The 22,699-nt window shown below is 39.0% G+C and overlaps 1 long non-coding RNA gene across 1 annotated transcript; it reads right to left on the bottom strand.

Moving 5' to 3' along the window:
• Window positions 1–831: 831 nt before the first annotated feature.
• Window positions 832–22,699, bottom strand: LOC118164289. The gene is made up of 4 exons (XR_004749413.1): window positions 22,606–22,699; window positions 17,721–17,907; window positions 3,587–3,696; window positions 832–2,921 (listed from the first exon to the last, which is right to left on the bottom strand). It is a non-coding gene; the product is annotated as an uncharacterized LOC118164289 (long non-coding RNA).

Here is a 22,699-nt window from a genome sequence, read left to right as displayed (position 1 = left end):
GTGGTGTATATATATATATATTTCCACTTAAGGATGCACATTTGTCCTTTTTTTCTGTAAATCTTTGGTAGGCTCTGCTGTAAAAGTAACCAGTACTTCACCTAAGGACAAGATATACCTACAAGCTAATACATTCTAAAAAATTAGGAAAACTTGGAGGGGGGAGGGGGAAGGGGAAAACTCTGCTTTGGCAATAGATTGATAATGAAAAGATGAAATCCTTAGCATTAAAGATTAAGAATATTCTGGTTTTAATCCTTACCAGGTGGCAATTTTCTCTGTGAAAGTAAAGAATCTAAGATACAGAGTCTGATGAGATAATGTGTATCTATCTGTACTAGTCATGTTGTTATATCATTCTTTTAGAATCATAGAATCATTAAGGTTGGAAAAGATCTCCAAGATCACCTGGTCCAACCATCCACCTATTACCAGCATCACCCATAAACCATGTCCCTAAGCACCACGTCCAACCTTTCCTTGAACACCCCCAGAGACAGGGCCTCCACCACCTCTCCGGGTATCCTGACCCAAGGCCTGACTGCTCGTTCTGAGAAGAAATGTCTTCTCATTTCCAACCTAAACCTCCCCTGGTGCAACTTGAGGCCATTTCTTCTAGGCCTAGTTACCTGGGAGAAGAGGCCAACCCCCAGCTCCCCACACCTTCCTTTCAGGTAGCTGTAGAGAACAATGAGGTCTCCCCTGAGCCTTCTCTTCTCTAGACCAAACAACCCCAGTTCCCTCAGTCGCTCCTCACAGGACTTGTGTTTCAGGCCCTTCACCAGCTTCGTTGCCCTTCTCTGGACTCGCTGGAGCACCTCAATGTCCTTCTGGTAGTGAGGGGCCCAGAACTGAACACAGCACTTGAGGTGCGGCCTCATCAGGGCCAAGTACAGGGGGAAGATACTTACATCTTAATCCATCAGTTTACAAATCCTTTATGTCCAGCTGTCAGTAGAGGATATTTCAAGGCCCCCAAACTTTTTCTACTTTTGTGTTTTAGCTCAGCTTGCAATTTTGTGAGTTCTGTAAGCTCCCTTTAAACTAGTGAGGTTTCTTATCAATAGGAATCTGCAAAATCAAGTCTTTAGTGGAGTATCTATCTTAGCCTGTCTTCATTTTTGCCTGCAACTTCATTTGTGAGCTACAAAGAATTCACAGCAATATACTTTAACAATAGTGAATATTTACTTTGATTATATAAACAAAATAAGACAGGCTTATGAAACAAGATCATTCCATCCGTTCATGGTGTTCCCATAAAAGGGATGGAGGAGAAGAAAACATTTATTGGAAGGGAAGTTTCCCTCCCTGTAATGGCCACAATAAATATGTGTGTTGTTGAAAAATGAATGCAGAAAGAAGACATGCACACCTGATGTTGAAGAAAAGCTTGTTCATGCTTAATACGTTGGAGAAATTGTTCAAGAGCTGCTCATCCATGTTAAAAAATATTACCTCTGTAATTCTGCCAAGGACAGTGAGACCTATTGTAGTTGACTGAATGAAGTACTGGACGTTCAAGTTAAAGTGTCATAAGGGCAGCTATAATTTATACACCCAATTTTTCTAACACATCCAAAACATTTTCTTAAGAATCAGGCCATATTCTTGAACAACATAAATTGGTACAGCTAATTAAAGCTGGTGCCTCTATGCCAGGTTTTCTGAGCTGTCTCTTGTCTACTGTGCATTACATATTTGCACAACTTGTTCATTTTAAATTTTACCTGACATCTTGTGTGCTTTTATCTTCCAATTTTAACAATCATGGCAGAGATTAGTTTAAAATAAGAACAGATTTTTAAAAAGTGCTAGTCTAAACTTATATTTAAAGCTGAAATGCATAAGGGGTCACGAAGGACAGGACAGAGCCTATATTCTGTGCAAGAGTTACTGTGGTTGGATGAGCTTTATGCCAATCACCATCACTATCAGGAATTGTATTGTGGGTCAGTCAGGAACCATCTTGGAAAGAAGATTGACCACATGGATATGAACCTAATGGATTTGTATTTTAATACACAGGGAAATTTGATGTTAAAAGGAGGGGAAAAAAAAAAAAAAAAAAAAAAAAGTAGATCTCATGACAGCATCTCTTGTACCAGCTCACCAGCTTGTAGGACTGAGGAGAAAGAAAAAATGAGAGAAACCATTAAAGTAAATGCATTTAGGGGTGTAGCGGAGCAGGAAGGGAGATTATGGCTGAAAAGGCACTATGCCAAGAGCCAGCGTATCAGTCCCATGCCCATATATTCACTAGAAGGAGAGCTTTGTCCAGTAACGACGGTTTGCTGGGTCTCAGCTGTAAAGCTTGCCAGGTAGGACTGTGGATGCAATTTTGCTTTTGTCTGCTCTCTGCTGAAAGGCTGTTTCTGACAGCTGGATTCTAGTTAGAGCTGGTCCTCAAAGCCAACAGGTGAAGGCGCCAGTGATACTGTCTTTCTGCTTTTTACCTTCACAGACTAGGTACAGCAGCAATCCTATGTCATGAACTGACCACGTTGTCACAGCAATGGTATTTTAAACCATTCCCAGCTGCCAAGATACTTCTGCCTCACTGAAGCCAATCCAGCTGCTCTTTGTGCTCATACTGTAAATCAAATCAACAAAAACATACATTTTGAAAAAGAAAAATGTCTTAATTTGATTATTCACTATTTCCCCAAAGCAGAGGGTTGAATGGGCTCAGACAAAAAACAGTAACGTATGTGGGGAGGGAGTGAATGATGAGAGAGGAGTGAAAGATCTCTTTATGACAAGAGGAAGTACAGTCTAGATCCAGAATTAAGACTCCATGGTTTGGACTTGCTTGCAGAGGTTTGTATGTATGTGTCTCAGTGTCTGCAGTCAAGGAGATGTTGAATGCATTCTAGAAACTCAGAGAAAGTGGCTGAACTGAGATGTTGAGCAAATAGGAACTGGAACAAACAAACAAACAAAAAAATCAAGTAAATGATTGTTTTCCATTGGGAAGGGCCTCATTCAGTTTTTACTCATTCACCTTTTAGGCAAACTCCTATACAAGTTGTGTATAAACTTTCCACCTGGTATTCCAGCTAGCAGAGGCAAGCTAAGAACCAGTCTTTGCTTCTGCAAGTGAACTAAAACCTAACAAGTACCTGCCACTTACACCTCCCCCAGGCCACAGAAAGCACAAGATAGGTCTGTCACAGATGGGAGAGATGTGGGGAGCTAATGAAGTCAAGAGCAGTAAGATCTTTCTTCTTCAGTTTCTGAAGGTTGTAGGTGGAAAAGTTCAGGACTTTGCCTTGTGCACTATCATTGTCCCCTCTTAATGTGTTTAGGTTTCTTCCCTTTTCTTTAAGACTGGTCTCCCAGATAGTATAGCAGAAAGAAAGGGGTGTTTCTGCTCTCATAATCATCAATTCCTTTCCTGTAATAGAAAAGTGTTAATACACAAAAGATCAATTCCATTACAGAAACTGGGGTGACACAGTTTACTCCCCATACTTTTCCAATCAAATAAATGTGAGTGCATCAACTTATCTAGTCAGCCAAACACTGAAAGTTTCCACAACCTATATAACTGTTAGTAATGACAAAAAGGTTTCACATTATCTACCTCATCCACATTTCCTCAGAGATCAATATAGCTGAGCACGTCTTCTGCATTCTTCCATAAGGAGACAAATAATAAAACTTAGTTGCATCAAATGTATGTAGAAACCAGTTCTAAATGGAAAAGAAGGGGAAAAAAATCTAAAAGAATATCAATACAATGTTAGAATTACATTATTTGAAACAAGGATGAATGGGATAGCACAAAGTCAAGAGGATTTACTCAGCAACTTTCCAGAGGTGATAAATGATCTTTGTTAAAACACGGTTGGCACAGTGCATTTTACTAACATGTTAAGTATTTCAGTTTGGTAATTTGAAAATGTCACAATGTTGACCCTCAAAGGGCTTTGTGGTGAGGGGAAGGAATATTAACACCTCATACAGGATTTACTTTGCTAACTTTAGGCAAAAGCCTCTTGAAGAGCCTTAGTTACATAGATCTGTGCTTTTGTGCTTCCAGTACTCTACAAGGTGGTTTGGTGGAGGTTTAGGGCTGGAACTTCTGCAACCTCTGCTTAAAAACCCTGTTTGAACCCACACTAAATACTTTCTGGGGGAGGAATAAATCTCAAAAATACAGATAGATTTGAAGTCCTCAGATGCCATTCACCTGCATGGAAACGTATTGCTTGTTCCCTGGGTCTCAGTTCTGCTCTCTGCAAGCAGGGATACTAGCCCATCTCTACCATGCAAAGGTACTATGAGATCGTTAATACTTGAGATTTTGTATGGTAACACAGACGATACTGCATTTAGTTTCTTCGTAGTCATTCACTTTTGTGCCTATGAAATGGTGTTACTTTCTCTCTTTTCCTGCCCTATATGAAATATTATTTCTTGGGCCTATGTTCACTGACTGGCTTTAGGGCCAATAATGCAAACCTTAACTTGTATTATTAAGCATTTTCAGCAGTGTTCAGTCCCTAATAGAGAGGTTAAATATTGTGCTACATGGGAAATAACTCCAGGTAAATTCTGTCTTTCAAAACTAGGTTCGTCTACTGTGTCCTCTGTAAGACACAGTTCAAATCTGTTTTGGCTCAGTGAGGAGTATGGGATATAATAAAGTACGTAGTGTAGCAAAAAAAGCCTGTCCCACAGGCACCAAAATTATGCCATGATGTGTTTTGATTTTCTCATGAGTAATTAATGAAGTTTGTTGAATAAAGCCTTGATTGTTCATCACAGACAAACAAACTACTGTGAAAGTTAGAAGGAATCTACATAATTCTATGCAAAGGAAGTAGCTAGCCCCCACCACCATCACTTTTCTGTGAAAATCCTCACCAGCTTACATGTGTTTAAGGGAGGTCATTCTGATATTAGTACTCAGGGTGGCATCATCTTGACCCTAGGACCTATCTGACCAAAACAACTTTCAGGTCCTGGGCAGCACCCAATTGGGCTGCAGGGTTGGACCTCTTATGTGACAGGCTACAGGCAAGCCACCATATCTGTTTCACATGTCAATGCTAGTTTTGTTCACGGACTCAAGTAAGCTCTTGTGATTTGAGTTTTGGAGTTGCATTGTGTCGAGAGACTTCTAAATGTACCCTGTGGGTGGATTAGAATAACCCTTTTTAACCCAAAGCTATGTTTTGAAATCGTTATTCATACTGACTTCTGTAGGCTTACTTGTCATATAAAATGTAACCCAGCATATCAGAACCTGGGCCAGAGCTACTAAAGTCGTGAGTTCACCTTGTCTATTCATGCTGTTGCACATCTGTTCCTCCAAGTATCCAAGACAGCACAATCTTGAGCCTCAAGCTGTACCACTAGAAGAACTGTTGTATGTTTAGACCCCTGAGAAAGAGCATATCATCTGGAAAATACCCATTAACACATGAAATTATTTGTAAGACACAGTCCCCTGAAATTCACCTTAAGCTATTTTCCTTGGTGCTATTGTGATATCATTCTTTTATCAGTCTTTCAAGACACATTGAATCACATATCAGTAAGTCTTTCTGAGCCAAGGTAACTCCTCTCTTCAGAACCTCCCAAAGCAGTTACAAACCCAAGCTGTACTCTAAAGAGAGAAACCTTTCAGGGATTAAATATCATTCTAAGTAAGAAACAAGTCCAGAAGCAATCCACTGAAGAGATTCCATTTTCTAACCAGTGGGTTTGGTGGGTGTTGAAGATCGTTATTCTGTTTGTTCTCTCTTTATAGCCAGTAAGTTGTAAATACTGGCATTCCTACATAACACAAAATAAATAAATAAATAACTTAAAGCTACACAGAATAAAATCAGTAAAACAATTTAAGGCTCCAGATCTTAAATCTCTACAGCCTCAAACCATCTCCAGGTCCTTGATGAACAAGGGTCCACGTGGATACCTTTTCAAACAAGCACCAAAGTAAGAATGAATAGCACCAAAACCATGCAGTGGTAGGTTTCAAGGAGTGTTTCATTACAACTTCATTTATATGCCAAATTCATAGTAGGGCAAAAGATGACTTGGAGTTTCCCAAGGTGTTTGAGGGGAGGTTCATGAGTTCTCATTGTCCATTCCCCAGGTCCAAACTCTCACTAGGTGTCCCATAAATGTATGTAATACAGAAATGTAAAGGGAATCATACAATTTTTTTTGATGTCTTGAACTTGCAGCTACCGGTAGCAGATATAAAATAAACGTAGAAATGCTTTATAGCTTCTGAAATAAATAAATTACTTGACATAACAGGTGCAGGAGTGTGGATCTTGCCAAAGTCCATGTGTCATTCTTTAATCTATAAAACATGTGGCCTCTTCATATTTATGGATGCCCTACGGTTTATGGTAATGTAGTGATGAGTTAGAAGAGTGAAAAATTGGCCATTAAGAGAAGAAAGTCATCTTGTAGCTATACTGTCTTTGTCTTCATGTTACAGCATAAAAATAACCAATAACATGATTTGTATTTATCAAACGGAATGCATGGGCTTTTAAATATATTCCAGAAATAAAAAATAAAATAAATTTTAAATTAAATTTAAATTCAAATATATATTTTTAAGATTTATTTCCTTTATCTTAGGAAGTGAGTTTCAGTAAAGCCAAAATGAGGTGCTGGACCTGTTTCTGCACCTTCTGTGTTGATTTTTACAGGTTAAATGTGTCTTACTCCAGAGATAATCCCATTCTAGACTGCAAACAACAGAGCAGAAACTGACTCCTTATCTTATTTGTACAACATCCAGCACTGTTGTAATAAAAATATTTAGTAATGGCAGCATGCATTCTCAGGAACACTCCTGCAGTACAGAACTTTTCAATAAGGAGAAAACATTAAATGTGGAACTTCTTAATCAGCTTTGGCTTGTCAAAGCAAAAAGCCTTTAGGAAAAGAGTATATTCATTAAATTCTCATTTAAAGGAAATGTTTGAAACATTTTATAACTGACAAGTATGTTTTTGGAATGGCATTTCATTTCACAGTGTGTGAGTTCATAGTTAAAAAGAACTGGAAAGGAAAAAACGAAAAGTTTTTTTTTTTTTTTTAAATGTACTATCTAGATGAAATAGACGTGTCAGCTGACCCACATTTTTTGGACAGAGATTATAGATGTCAGTTCAAGAAAACGTTCTTCATTTTTTTAACTTTTTCCTCACAGGTGAGGAAGGGGATAGTGTTAAAAAATGCAGAATGAATAGGAAAACTATTTCATCCTAAACTATATGTGTGTGTAGCATGAAGAACTGTAGCAAAATGAAGCCTCAGGTGAAGTGAGCATACAGTATATTGATTTTTACAAAGAAATCTCCAGATTCTTTTATTTCTTTTAGGGAAATGCACAGTTAAGCTTAGTTAAAAGGGGGAGATGCAAACTAAGTCCTGGGATGTCTTTCATGCTGCTTTCTGAAGATGGCTTTAGAAAACTAGAAAGTAGAAAGCCATTTTAAAGTGATTTGCAAGAAGGATATGTACCTCTACAGAGAAACCTTCGTTTGGGTCATTTGGATTTCTCTCTTTTCCCTGGAAGCAGCTAGTCAAAACTGTCTGTATGCAACAGAAAGATAAAAATTTCAATTAGGTTGAGTGCTGTCATAAGCAGACTACATGAGAAGGCTTGAGATAATATGCATTACATATTGATGTCTATCAGCCCTGAGAACATAGCCATGTTTTATTCCATGCCCCTTTTGTAGGTTTGGCAGCAGTGGCACCCAATAAAGGCCTAATCATATTAATTTATGCCCCTATCAATTATGCATTCAGATTCTCCCGATGGCTTGTCAGTTTTTATTCACTATTTTCTGAAAAATACGCCTATTACAGTTACTGAGCAAATAGGAGGACTGTCAGAAACTGAGATTTAAAGAATATTACTTAAAAGGGGTGGGTTTCTTTAATTTATAAATCTTGTATTATATGTCATGCATTTGTTAGTTTTAAAAGAGGTGACAGTGCAGGGACAGATGTCACATTAAGGACTTTCTGAAGACAAGGGGAGAAGAAGTCTCCTTAAGAAAGCGCTGTGATTTATTCAATTTTTCTTGAAAGCAAAGTGTTCTGTGGTCTGCAGATGTAGTAAAAATGTATCAGCTTTGTTAGTTTAATATGAATTTGATTTTGTGTCTCTCAAATGATGTCTATCAATGAAGTACTTAACAAAGGAATTTTCAGTTTGTAAACTGATCTCTTTTCTAGTACAGGAAACCGTTCTATATCCAGAAATACATTAGATTCTTGAACTGCATTCTAGAGTCAGTGCCTACATTTAGAGTAGTCATAAGCTGTAAATATGACAGATAAATAGTTGTAGTGTCTAAAGTACAGGAACTGCCCCATTCAGTAACATCTAGCAAGAAGTAGCCTATACTGGCAACTTCAAAATTACCCTGATATCAATGTGTGATGTGAAGCAACTCCAGCCTGCCCCATTTGTACATATTGCACCATTTGAATGGGTCCAGGAGAGTGCTTTGTGTAGGACTAAAACTGCTCTTTGGAAGCAAATCTCCCAGATCTCTCCACAGACAGGACTCAGATTTGTATTGCTGAGCAGTCTCAGAGATCACAGTCAGGGCGTCTTTCTGTGAAACAAACCTGAGCTGGGCTGGAGACTGGGCAGGCTCCTACTCCTTTCCTGCCAAACCAGTAAAAAGGACCAAAGTTTATCTCCAGCAGCTGGAGGTCCTTTCTAGATCACAACCCACTCAAGGTCAGGCCACTCAGCTTGTTTTCTCAAGTTTACTCAAATACCAGAAGAATAACATCTAATGAAAAAGTCTGTCTCACATCTCAATTTTTGGTATTTCAAATTTTACTGCTGTTGTTTTACCCTTCCCCTGCCACTGACCACTGCTGAAGATAAGTCTCTTCTTCCATCCTCCCTCACTTTAACAACATCCGCTTCATCATCTTCTCTTCATCCTCACTCAGCTCGAGCTTTTCCCTCCTACCTTTATAGCACTTAACCCAATTTCACATACTTTTATACCGTTCTCTATGCTACCAGGCTTCCCTTCACCATTCTTTTAAGAGTACAGTTTTTAACTAAGGTCCTAAGTGTGGAAAAATAGCTTAGAGAAGACAAAAAAGGAAGAAAACCTCAGAAGTTGTAATGCTGTTGTATTGTCCTATCTGATACGCTGTGGGTTGGAGTTGCCTCTCTCTGGGTTAGCCCAGAGATGCATTCCTTCTGTTATGAGTAGTGTTTAAGGACACTGGTGACAGGCCCACACTCCCTAGGCAGGGGTGTGGAGCCCCCCACTTCAGTCTGTGCTGCAAGCCTTGCTCCTGTCTCCTGACAGCATCAGTTCAATGCAGTTAACATAGCATGGGATCTCTATCCAGTGACTTTGCTGGGGCCCTTCTCTTTTTGCAGAGTTTCCAACCCTTCTGCCACTGAGCTTGGCCTTCTCCCCTGCTGGAAAGTTCACCAGGATAAGAGCCATCCTTTTTGTATGATGAAGTCCTGGCGAGCCCTGCAGAGTACTTTTTACTGTTTCAGTGAAGGTATCTCCCTTTCCTAACACGAGAGGAAGATTCACACAGAGGGGATCTCTTTTGATACTAGTATTTTCATACTATATAGGCAACAAAAACAAGCTGTCAGGTCTCACCCTGGCAAAATCCTCTCTGGCTTCAATACACATGGAGAACTGAGGCCTATGTTTTCTGTTTTCTTCCCCCACTCCTGAGTGTGTGTTGCTTTTCTGCCTAACCACTTAAATAATTAATGAAGACTGAATTTTTGCCTATTAAACAAACTTGTTTTTCCTTCCCTATAAATTCATCCACCCTTGCAAAGTACTTCAGCTTTGCAATGGGCTGTACCTTCCCTTACTTCTGGCTCTTTGAAGATTTTGCTCTTTGTTCAGCGAAGTTCTCAGTTCCAGGAACATGTACCACATTACCTAAATCATCCCAGTGTTTATTTTAGCCTGATGTTGTTAATGAGGCGTAGCTATGTTATAGCATTTAAAATCTTTGTAGTATCTTAAACATATTGTATCTTAAAATATCCCCTTCAGGTATATAAGTATTATCCAAATCACATAAATGGAGAAGTAAAAACAAATGTTTCGGGATTTGCCTAAGGCCATGTAATAAGTCAATGTCAGAGCCAAGAGTCAAACCCACCTATTTGTGGTGAGTCATCCCATGCTGGCATGATTTTGTGTATTACTACTGTGGAAAACAGCCTATTCATTGAATGCAGTACTCGTCTCAGTCATTTCGTCAACTGACTTTAGCAGTTGCCTTCCCTTTAATAATAACTTTCCCAGAAATGCTTGTGCTAACCTAACTCCATATACTTCCTACGTATCTACACAGGGAGTAAGGAGCAGCATATGGAGCACAGCTTGCATTGTTGTGTTGTGTTTTATTTTTTTCTTTCTCTTGGAATTTGTTTTTTTTTTTTTGTATGTGTTTGTTTTTCCTCAAGAAGGCTGGAAATGAAAAAGAAATAGAGGCGACTGTTTCTAATGTGCTGGGAAGATTTCCTTTGTGTGCCCTTGAAATGAAAAAGTATCCCGACAGCCGTTTACCTTATGGGATTGAACAGTAGTTCCAATTCCATTATTTTCCCTTCTTTATTTTTAAAGGTTCAGTAAGGCTCTTATGGAAGGAGGTGTGTTTGTGTATATTCATGCAAAGGGGAGAGAAACATAGAGGCAGCAAATATGTTTGAGAGCATTTTTGCTGAGAGTAGGTAATCCAAAAAGTGATGAAATAATAAAGTGACAAGACCTGGCCTGAACATCTAGAACTTTGATGGTGTTTGGCAGGGAAAATTAGACCAATTAAGGGGTGCCTCTGGGAAGCTTTACCTTACACGACCAGAACTTCTACACAACATCTTGGTGCACTTGGCACTTTTACAGGGATAACATTCATGTGAATATGAATGGTTTTGCCAGTATGTTAGTCATCTGTGGGATTTTACCCTGCACTTGGTATGGGTGCATTTCTGCATTGCTTTTTGTTTTATGCCAGCAATTTTCTCTTCATCATTACGCTAGGCATTTTCACATTAGTGTATATGGATCTTAAGTGTTTCCCTTCACCAGCAGCCTGATGATTATACAGTAACACTTGCAAAAGAAAACAAAAGCGGTACATCTTTTAAACAGAGTCAAAGGCACTTTTGGATTGCTCTGAGATATTTCTTTCTCCCTTCCCAGAAAAACAGTATGATGCAGACAGTATCATAAGAGGACCTAGAAAGAACAAAAATATTGTCAGATAGTATGAATGAATCTCCCTGGAAAACAAAGCTGATAATGCTGTACTTAGCAGGGAAAGACAAAACCCAATTCTTGGATGGGAAAAAAGATGTCATCAAGTGATAAGACAAGGGGAAATGGCCTCAAATTGCACCAGCAGAGGTTTAGGTTGGATATTAGGAGAAATTTCTTTACTGAAAGGGTAGTGCAGCATTGGAATAGGCTGCCTAGGAAAGTGGTTGAGTCACCAGTCACCTCTGTGTGAGAGAGTGGGAACAGATGTTGGTGTTTGTTTGTTCGTTTTGTTTTTGTTTTGTTTTTTCTTTCATGTCTCACCACCTAAACAGTTCAGGTACAAGCCTCTGGTAAGATCAGAGATACTGATATATGATACTGCAGTAAATAACATTTTGACCTATTTTAATCTCATACATTAAGAAGAAGAGTTTTTGGATGGGTTTAGAGACTATGAACTTCAGGTTGGAAACACACTTCATCCTTGTGGCTGGCTGATGTGCACTTCTATGCATGCTGCAGTCAGATGTTCTGTCAAATCTTTTTTTCTGGATATCTTGTGATATCCTGACTCTTTTTTTCTGGATATCATGTGAGTATTTGATGGATAAAATCATCAGAATATTTTCAATTGAATACTTTCTTATTACAAAACAGTATTCTGTACAAATAGAGATGCTGTTGAACACTTTCCATCCTTTTGAAAAATAATTCTAAAAAAGGAAATGTGAGTTCCTATGCACAGTTATCGTCTGACAGGAAAGAATACACACAGGTACTGGCATGTTCTATTATTGTCTTAATTGTTAATGTTGTACAGTTTTTTTAGAATCCATCATTCCAAACCTGAATTATTGGAAAGAAATGCTTGCAGTAGCAATTCACAGAGAGAAAAACTGAAAGAACTGATGAGGAGGGTGAACAGAGTTTGTTGTTAAGATAATATGAAAATATAAAAACTTTTAAAACCATATATAATTAATATTTTAGAAGAATCTACAACTATCTGAAACTTTGATATCTCAAAGGTTTAAAAAGTAACAGTTTGGTGTCAAGGTGACAAAATTATGTTAAATTAGAGGACCTCATAGTTTAAAGTTCCTAAAACTCAACCCAAAATGTACTTTAACATTTTTTTTAATGAAGAATCTGTATGGATTGCATCACTTTAAGAAAGGAAGTAGACGGCTAGAATGAAGTATATTAAAGATGGTGAATGTACTATCCCTCATCTTTCCACATTGACCTTGTTTCTGTGTTCAGAAACCATACATAGAGTTGTCGAGTTGGTCAATAAACTAATCCAGCCATCAATAAAGCACACCTTCTTGTTTATTAATATGTGATTAAAAATGTATATGATAAAAAGATATTGACTGAGCAGAGTTTGGGTGACAAGAACAATTATAGCTTCAAGCCTAATCACTACATGAGCTGTTTAACCCAGTGAAAGTCAATAGCCTATTTCTGAACAATTACACTTTTTATTTTAAATAAAGTGTTTGGATTTTGCTAGCGCTCTCATTTTCTCTTCATGATTTAGGCATGTACACAGGAGGAGAAAACAAAAAACACACAATAAATTATCCAGGATAATACAGCGTTACGGTCTTGGTATGATAAAGTTGTAAATATGTAGCAAATGGGATTTGTTTTAATTATAAATTGCTACACACAAATATATTAACATCAGGATAAGTATGTCTCTTTTTTCAATTGTATTTCTAGTTGCACAGGGTCTTAGTCATATTTCTACAATGTCTGTCCTAATTTATTTATTTACTTCATATAATTTAAATATATAATATACATATAATTTAATTATAATTTTTTCTCGTTATTTTAAGCTAACATCACCATTTTACTGCATTCAGTCTAAGTGCTCCATCTTCATTTCATTAAAGTAGTTTAATAAAGCTAATACGAAATTTTAAATGGAACCCATTTAATTATTCAATGAGCTTTTCTTAACTTTTACAAACGTTTCAGACAGCTCAATGAACTTTCACTCCAAAGCAACAATATTGCTCATATCCTGTTAACAATAGAGAAGTTTGAGCTGGGTACATTTTAAACACCAGTACAATCCAATACAGTGACTGTTCTGTAGCAACTGGGACTGGTGAGTGGTCAGACATTCCTAAACAACAGCACGGGGTCACTGGCTTGTCCTCACATTGTTAAAAATTAGCCATGGGCCCTAGGCAAGCAACATCAAGTGCCTGGGCTATCCACAAGCAGAAGATTTAGCCTTTTTAGCGCTGGTTTATCTTGTCAACGTTCAAGATCCAATGAAATTAATGGTACTCTCAGAGGTATTTGCATGTTCTAAGTCTTGAAGTACAAAATCAGAAAGTTCCTTATCTATTCCATAAGTATCACGTTCATTTAACAGTAATAGTGAGTAGCATCTCCACAGATATTTTTCCTACCTACTGATCGTGTCATTTTCTCAATTCCTTTGCTGAATAAAATGGCAAAGAGTTCAGAAACAAAATGTTTTCCATTAATGCTAATAGAATTCTAACATTTATTATTCTAAAATTCATTTGGTGTAGGTGAATGTAAAATTCACCTTGTCAATTGTTGGTATTTGAAGTTGTTGTTTAATACGGAAGAACAAATGAGCAGAAGGAGAAACCTGCCATTGTGCTTACACAGCCTTAAAAGTCTAGGCTTCTTTGAAATTGATGCTGACACTATAAACATGCTTTTCTGAGGAACTTCATATTAATATGACATATTCATGTCCTGATCCAACATTAAGTAAAAGTCAATAAGCTTTTCCCCTGACTGAAGTAAGAGGCACCGTTTGAATCTTAGAAATCAGAGTAAGTCTACCAGGGGATAATTTCCACTTCCTTATGGTGTAGTTTCAGCATTTCTCCTAGGTGTCTGATTCTGGCCAGTACCATGCAGACCATGGTACACTAGTGCAGGTGGACCATTTGTATGATCCAGTATCGTATTTCCTATTAAACAAGAAGAGATTTCTTTTTGGCAGGGGAAAAAGAGTGTCTTGTAAAGGAAAATGGTCAGTCTTGATTTATTTTGGATGTTGATGTCCGAAGCACAGAGAATGTTTAGCCAGCAAGCACATTGTTTCTGTTAAAATAAATGAATAAAATTAATAAATAAACAAACTCTTTAAATAGATGGCACAGTCAGTGCCTCAGATGTACAGGTGAGGATCAACAGCTGTGAGTAAAGAGATTGCTCCAGATGACAAGTCAGGTCATCTAAGACATGAGAGTTGATCCAAGTTCTCTTTAGGAGAACTTGACTCCTTAGCTCTGTAGCTAAGGAGTGGAGCTCGGGGAAGCCAGCCCTGGCAGCCTAACCACCTGCAGAGTTTACAGGATGTAATATCTCCGCACAAGGAGCCAAGCACAGTATGAAAGGTCTGAATCTCTTTTTGTCTATGGCACAGACATGTCTGAGTGATTGCCAATAGGTTCTAATCTGAAGAAAAAGTAGGGTTTGATATCCACCTGTCTCGAGATAAATGAAGGGTTTCTAAATGAAGGGTGAGGAAGATATAAATATGCAGGCAGTAAGTTACTCCTGAAGAAAGAGAGGTTCCTTTGCACTTTCAGATTAATAGGTGTATCTCTCCCACTGCAAAAGACATTACTAAACAGTAAAAAAAAAAAAAAAAAAAAAAAATAGAGTCTTTGGGGTAAATTTATTGAGCTAAAAATCTATTTTTCTGTGTTTAAATTTACTTGTCTGCTTAACTTCAAACTGACTCTGACTGCAGCATTGCTAATAGTATGCTTTGTTCCAGCCCATTACTTGATTCACTCATATGTTTAAAAATATTAGTACATTTAAGAATGTTGGTACATTTATGACTCTAGTTAAACACATATACTATAGATCTTTACTCTTCCACTAAATAAAACAAGAGTTTAATTCATTTTCGATTTTTTTTAAATACTCTTCCTCAGCTTTTTATATTACAACTCTAGCGTGAAGTTTACAGTTCTCAGTATTTAGGCAAAGTTCCCCTGCATTTTGATGAAATGAATAGTAAAGGTATGTTAATTTATTAGTAAGGCATATTGAAATAAGTGTGTAGTCATTGAGAAAAAACATACTTTTCGGGTTCTCATAACATAAGGGTAAATCATTAAAGTAGGACAGTGTTGAAGATTTGTGTGGTGGCTGGGACATAACTGCTATTTTTATTCATCTCAGCACCATTATTTATGAGAGTGTTTCATCTTCAGCCTCATCTATGTATATGTACATGAGCCTCATCCTCATATGTAGTTCTATATATTTTGCCTTCATCATCATCATCTCATTCTGTCTAAGCAGAAGATGGAAGCTTATTGAGCTTTCTACTTGCTGTTGTCCTGGCCCATACATGCTGTATAAGATAGAACATTGGCATGTCCATCACACTGAAAGCATGCAGCGACTGCTTTTACAGTAGTTTCCATTTGATAGCAAGCATTCAAGTATTTCCAATTTTCAAAACTTCCAGAATTTCCACTTTTCTTGTTGTCAGAACATTTTATCATGGGTACTTAGTTTAAATGCAGTTCTAATATTTGGAGGGAGAGCTAAACTTAGTAAGAGTCACACATTTTAGCTGACAGATCTGAAGCACTTTCCACTTCTCTGCTGAAGTGTCACAACTAAGCCTGTATACACTTCTCATTCACATAAATGTGGAGTAACTGCGACCAAAATAAAAAACCCCGAATGTGGAAAATCCTCACCCTGTGAAAGTAGTTTAAACACTGTAGCTTTTCATGACAGTTTGAACTCAGTGAGAGACAGGCACTCTGCCTTTAAGGAGGTTTCCCCTTGCTTCCGAAAGTTAGACTGGGTGCCTAATTACCATTTCTGCCTTTGCAAGCCTTCATGAGTGAACTACTGAGGCCATACGGCAAGTCCAGACTATCTTAATCATCTTAAATTTACTTCCTCTGACAGCTCTGCCTTTCACCTTCTCTCTGGTGGTGATACGGGTGAGCGAGTGGGGAGTTTTGTAATGCCGAGTGTGACAAAGATGGACCAGCCACTGCTGGTGGGAAGAGGCATCCTCATAGCCAGAAAATTAGAGTCATCTTTTATTTCACTCCTCTCTCTCTAAATTTATGCTGGGAGGGTCCATGGCGATTATATCATCAGTATATTTATGAATAAAACCTTTGCCTTTGCACATGTACCTATGACATATTGCAATGCTATTGCAATGAGCGTTAACCTTATACTCAAATGATTTACCATGACCCCTACTGTTGTTTTGGAGCCTTCCAAGATACATGGAGATACAGTCGGATTACTGTACATCAAAGGGGGTATGTAGTTTTACATGGCGATCTTTCCATTTGTGATTGAGATATAGTCACCTCAGGGGTGGGATGGTATGGGATTATCATCACAAGCAATAGTAAAGCTTTATTGACAACAATATCAGATCTTTGACTTGGTCAGATACACTGACAAGAGTATCTTTTTTTTTTCTTTCTCTCTTTTTTTTTTTATTATTATTGGCCATGGTGAGGGGAATTTAGCTCTGCAAAGAGACTGATAATGTAGGCTATACAAACACAGAAGTTAATATACTGTATCAATATGACTCATACTATGTCTGGAAGTTTTTTTTTTGTTAAGTTGTGTTTTTATTAATGTTGTTCAATGGAGGTGCAGATGTCACACTATGAGCTTCTGTCTGTGATACACAAACACTTGCTGTTATCTGGGTCAGAATCAGTTCCTCAGCAGCAGATGGCCAATCTTGCATTGCATAACTGAAACTGCACTCACTAGTTGTTCTGTCTTGTATGTTGGTATAAAAATGATGGACTTTGAAGCTTATATTGGTTTCTTACTAACTACAAGTGCAACATCTAATAACAATGCTGGGGGAAAAAAAAAAAAAAAAAGAGAGAAAGAGAGAGAGATAGGCAAAAAGATATAGGCTCTGTTCCCTAGCTGGTCAGTCTTGTTTTGCTTGGTTTTGAAATCAGCTGTCACTTCTTTTATGCACTAAGTACTTCACATATTTGATGTCTCTAGAAAGCATTAAGCAATTTACTCTATAGCATTTCAATCAAGTCTGTGGTTTGCTAGAGAAGCAGAGAGTTAGGTTGTGGTGGTAAAAGTGATGTTGAAGAGGTCCTTACTCAGAGGAAATAGCACTTTATTTGTTACGAGTTACTACTCAAAAATAATGGTGGCTGCTGATTGCATCAGGACTCCTGAAGCTATCTTTATACTCTGCTGTCATACAGTCTCTGCATTACTAAGAACTGGATCCGTTTTCTCATTTTACATTTGCATTTATTTATCCCATTTGTTCAAGTTATTACAGGTACGATTTTATGATGCCATCATGATTATTTCTGGGCATAAAAACTGATGCTGAACTGCAGCTTTATTCTAAATGAGGATCTGCTGTGAAGCAAAGTAGGAGTAGCAAATTATTGTCTCACTTACTGTCTTGGATCTGTGGATGAATTTTAATCCATGGCTAAGCAGACAGTTAATTTGGCTGTTTCGGTGACTGCAGCGACTGCTTGACTCTAGGCCAAGGATCCTCAGACTGAGGTCAGGACCACATGCCTGGTGATTGCACTTCCTAGCTTTATGACTGCAAGGAGAGTGATTCTGGAACCTCACCGTGCTGTAATACAGAAAACACAACTCTGAAAGTTTGAGTCATTCAGACTGTGCAAATCCAGCCCTCTGTAGAGCAAACTATGTTGTTAATGGTTCATCCACCCAATTGAAATCATGTGAAGATTTTAGTCCTGTTCCCAGTGGATAGCTGCCAGTGTTATCAAATAAATAAGCAATTAAATATGTGCTAATTGAGCAAAACAAGGCAGAGGGCAGTTGAACTTTCCAGTTCAATCACTCTTTTACTATTATGCCTAACTTTAGTAAGACAGAAAAGTTACTTGTGTGATCAGCAGATGAGCTGAAATAATAAAATTATCAATCTGCTACCTTTTTGTAGCAGATGACTCCCCCAAAAATAAAACAAATAAATAAATAGATAAAACCATTTATTAAGATAAGTGAGATATCACTAATAATCCCTAAATTTGCCAGGGGTCTGAATGAAGTGAAAAACCAAGAAAATAAAATCTATAAGGAATCAAAAATCAAGGAAGATGTACAAACCTATCCTTCAAAGGAAATTAAAAAGAACAGCAATGTATTAGGTAAGGAATAAGTCTTGCATAGTCATATAATATTTTACACATACAAACACTCATCTAAAAGAACATTACAGACTCTGTAAACATTTTAAAACAGTACAAAGTAATAGGAAATGACTGAATGAAAGCTGATCACGCTGCTCAGTACCAATCCCTCGCACGGATGTTTTATCATGCAGCCTTTAGTTACACTGTCATGTACCTGCTGATGATCAAGAATTTTCCAGGAAATAGTTTTCCTCAAATTCAGACTATGTCATAGCAAAAATGTTAGCTCTGAAGCAACTGGGAGGATTTAATAAATAAATAAATAAATAAATAAATAAAGAGAAGGTCATTGGGCAGTAACTAAAAGGCAAGTTGCCAGGATGTATGTCTGAAGTGGAAGTGTCCCAGGTACAAGGGCTGTCACTGGTAGGGACACCTTATTTCCATGTTCTCAGACCCCCTAGACTTGTTCCTCTTCTTTTTTTCTCCCTCTCCATCCATCTTTTCATGAATAACTTTTTTTAAAAAAATTGTTTCTTCCATTCATGTTAAACAGTGAAAGAATGCAATTTGAGAGGGCAGTGGGAATTTTCTGCTTGATTTTTTCACAGGCAACCCTTTGTCATTCAAGGTAGCACGTGGAGCAAGGCTCTCTTCAGCAGTTAGTTCCTACTGTTAAGTTCACCTCTGCGAACCTCATAGGGGCACACAACTTAAAGCCCAGTCTGAACCCAACACTTATTTTCCTGCTGTTCCTCTCCCCACCACAGCATAGCACAGTGTGTTTAGCAAACATCTTTTAGAACCTGGAAGTCATGAGATAGTTGTATCCCTCTAACAAATCTGTGTTCCAAACAAATGAGATTAAAGTCAGAAGTGCCCACTAATTTAGAGTATCCAATTAGAAATGCCAATTTCTCATTTTTTCAGCCCGTTTGGCATTCTGCATCCCTTGGCACAGTTAATGTACAGTCCCGTGGATTTTGTCTGAAGCAGTGAGGGATTCGCTTGAGTAAATCAGACCCCAAAATTTCATGATGAGCCCTCATAATATGAAAATTATGCTCATCATTACATTTTGAGGTGACTTTCCCCACATTACAGAAGCTTTGAGGTGAAATGGGAATGGATTCAAACTCATCGAGGCAAGTTTAGCTATCACATTGCCATGAGGCCTTGCTTTCTCTTCTTGTAACAGTCTGCCTTCTCTGCGAACAGCACCCAGTTCTGTGACGAGCTAGACAGAGATATAGTGAATAAAAATGACAAAGTAGTGACTCGCCCCCAGAGGACGTGTACCCTGCAGGGCTCCATTTGGGTTTTAGGAAATTGGTGGAATAAATTCTGTGTGGTCTTGTGCAGGGAAACCCTCGGGTTAGTCACTGCCTTAATACCCGAGTGCCTGGCATTACAGCTAGTGATGAACATGTAACGTGTTCACTAGCTTGGTGGTCACTCACAGACACGCACACACAAAAAATCATTTAAAAATATTTTGAATAGGCTCAGAAATACTTCTCTTGAAGGTCATTTAATTCTTTCCTGCATCAGAAAACAGCTCCTATTCAAAATAACAAGCATTAATGCTTAACTGAGGAGTTGAAATGCATCAGCTAATAGCACTGAGATAAAACATTTTGACTTTCACGATTTTACTTTGTTTCAAATAAAATTCAGCCCAGCTATTCTGGACATCCTGTAATTACATATCCTTGCTCTTGGCTGACAACATTAGATGGTTTTGTTATCCTTGCCCTGCCAGTCCCTTTCTCCCCTCCAGGCTCTTCAACCAAACACTTTCTCTCTGCTTTTTCCATGCAACCTCTGTGTCTCCTTACCTAATCAGTCCCAGGCTCCTGCCTCCAAACACCAGTCCCGCTTTTTCTCTCTGGGCTGCTTGGCTGCCTCTGTTGCCTGCTCTGTCACAGGGTGGATTTTTCTCCCCGTCGTATTCATGCAGAGACCTTTCTTCTTGATGCAACCTTCAAATCGTTTGGAGCTTAGAGGAGATAGGATTCCTACCTCTCAGATCCTGTGCCAAAGCTAGGGCTCACAGGGAAAATTTGGAGGTGGGGATTAATGTGGAAATCTAGCTTTGCCACAGTATCCTTAAGCTTCTGTCCTCAGTTAGGACCAGTCTTTAACATTTATTTTTTTTTCTGATAGAATAAAAGAAACCATGACTGAGAGTGTGGTCATTAAAAAAAAAAAATAAAAATAAAATTGAGTATTTGCAAGTTAGCCATATTTGGGTAATTTTTTGAGAGAGGGAAAGGCGCTTTTTAAATGAAAAAGGTCACATTTTGAGTCTGTGCTTCAAAGCCTGAGGGCAGCAGAGCATTTCAAAGGAAAAAGTTTCCATTTTTTTAGTATGAGCAAAACTGTTTATTTTTCCATAACCTTGTTCTTGGAAATGGACAAATTGTTTTGGCAGGTATTTTCAAAATAATCATCCTGGTACAGACAGTCAGCGTATCAGTTTTCAGTCTAAGTGATGATGTTTTTTCTAAAACTACATGCAACAGAAAATATGGTCTGTGCTGGGAAACGTTAGCCAAGCACAACACAAGGAATGGCAGTGCATCCACCTCCGACTATTGTCACAGATTATGTCCTCTGAGGGTTTCTGACTATTTTTTTTTCATATAGTAATTGCCAATAGGCAATAGGGTCAGTGGTTATTACTTTCCTATTTTACAGGCAGAGAAACTGAAACAGGAGGAAAGGAGAAAAAAAAAAAAAAATCAGGGGTAGGATCCAAAACTCCTGGCCTGATTTTGTGTCCCCCATTTTGGCACCACTGCTGCCGCCTCTGCGGCGTGCTACCGGTGCAGTGTGCCTGTGCTCTGGAGGGTTACTGGGAGCCTTCAGGTGACACAGACACATGCACAAGAGACAGCATCCCTTCGGTGTCGTCTAACTCTCCGAGACCGTGACTGGAGGTCTGGGGGGGCTTTAGGAGAGGGCAGAGCAGGCGTGAGGGTGACCAGCACGTAACAGATTCATTCAGCTAAGAACAAGCCCACCTCCCACGCTCAGCCCTGCAGCTCGCAGGAGTGCATCTGTATGGTGCAAAATGAAAGAATTCACGTACCAAGCTGATTTCTGAGGGGCCTGATGCAGCACGGCAGCAAGGCCTCATGGCAGAGGTGGCTGGAGATGTCGGGCTGCAGTAGGGCGCTGCCGAGGCCGAGCAGCTCACCCACATGGCAAGTTGTGTCCTGGGCACTGCCTTTCTGGGTGTTCCACGTGCCCTGCCCGGGGCGAGCACCCATGAAGGCACGAGGTAGAGGAGCTGCACGAGAGCTTAGGCCACCGTCTGACTTGCTCCAGAGGGTAAGAAATGCAGTTACATGTTAACAGCCCGTGCAGTCCGAGAGCCTCTGCTGAAAAACATCCCAAGAGCAAAAACCAACTCCTTAGCTTAACCTGCAGGCCTCTTCAGATAGAGAAGGGTGTAAAAAAAAAAAAAAAAAAAAGGAACAGCCAAATCAAACTGCTGCAAACTGCTGACTCCTTTTTTCTTATCAAAACACCACAGCATACATCTTAACAGCCTGAAGTAAATCAAATGCAGGACCAGCTGGAACTGGGCAGCTCTTGACCCTCCCTTGATATCAGGTGTGTGCTGCACTTCTCTGGCAGATTAATTTATGATCTCAAGTAACTGAGAGCCCCTAAAACTTTCAGTCTGGCTGCTGGGACAAGGCTGAAGGTTTTCTTTGGAAAGCGTCGCCGCTAGGAAAAGTTGGAGGCCTTCCCGCTTGACAGAGATATTCCCCTGCTGATGGCGATGACTTTGTGTCCCGTATATCTGTTATTTTTAAACTCGCCCATGATATAAATATGGGGTAAAAATCAAAGGCACAGCCACAACCTGGATGCGTGCAGCTGAGTGACTGTCAGTCCCCTTTGGCATTTGGAGCTTCTTTGGGGAAGCCTTGGAAGCATTTGTAGAAATGCAGCCCTAAAGAGACCTTTCAGCTAGAAAAAGTAAAGGAAGGTCCAGGGAAGCGTGTTCAGGGAAGGGAGAGCAGATCGCCTGCCATCAGCAGCAGCTCAGCGGAGAGCATGCCCGTGTGTGCGATCAATATAGTCTATTGCGAAAGAAAGCCTCGGTGTTTCTGCAGAGGGGAAAGAGATTTAGAAAGAAGCTCTTTAATTATTACCTGCAGAGGAGTTAGACTTTAACTCCGAGGTAACATACTCCAGTCTCTCTGCTTGGGGGTTGGCATGTGGGGCAGGCATCTAACCTGCCCGAAA

This window comes from Oxyura jamaicensis, chromosome 3 (genome assembly GCF_011077185.1).
Source record: "Oxyura jamaicensis isolate SHBP4307 breed ruddy duck chromosome 3, BPBGC_Ojam_1.0, whole genome shotgun sequence".
NCBI lineage: Eukaryota > Metazoa > Chordata > Aves > Anseriformes > Anatidae > Oxyura > Oxyura jamaicensis.
Note: the sequence above shows the minus strand (reverse complement) of the source record. Positions and strands in the feature narration are given on the sequence as shown.